Below are 412 nucleotides of genomic sequence, written 5' to 3'. Positions count from 1 at the left end.
TGCCGTTAGGGGGTCCCCAGCCCCGCTGATGCGGCAAAACAAAGCCCGCTGGCACCGACTGCCACCGCCGCTCCACAACAAAACGCCTCCACCATGGGTGACTCCCCAGCTCCCGGCTGGGGCGCGGTTCCTGCAAGAGCCGGGCACCAAACCGGGAGAACTCGCCCTCAGCAAGGACGCCCCGGGCTGGCCCTGGCACCAGGGTGGCTGCTGGCGGGGGGCCCCGGGCCAACCCGCCCGGGGACGGGGATGGGACCGGGGGGCCGGGCAGCATGGCCGACCCACATGGAGCCCCCGGGGGGGCCCCTCCCGCTCACCCGTGGTCCCTTTGAGGCAGAGGCAGTTGTAGGCGTTGTTCCTGTCCTGGCAGGGCCCCCCGGTTTTGCCGGGCTGGCTCTGGCACTCGCTGATG

At 72.1% G+C, this 412-nt stretch overlaps 1 protein-coding gene across 1 annotated transcript in view; it reads right to left on the bottom strand.

Annotated features, from left to right (window-relative positions):
• NOTCH1 (notch receptor 1) overlaps positions 1–412 on the bottom strand; it is a 23,201-nt gene that overhangs the window by 15,196 nt on the left and 7,593 nt on the right. The window lies entirely within an intron of this gene.

This window comes from Egretta garzetta, unplaced genomic scaffold (assembly GCF_000687185.1).
Source record: "Egretta garzetta isolate BGI_Z169 unplaced genomic scaffold, ASM68718v1 scaffold417, whole genome shotgun sequence".
Lineage (NCBI taxonomy): Eukaryota > Metazoa > Chordata > Aves > Pelecaniformes > Ardeidae > Egretta > Egretta garzetta.
The sequence above is the reverse complement of the archived record's forward strand: the minus strand, read 5'-3'. Positions and strand labels throughout refer to the sequence as shown.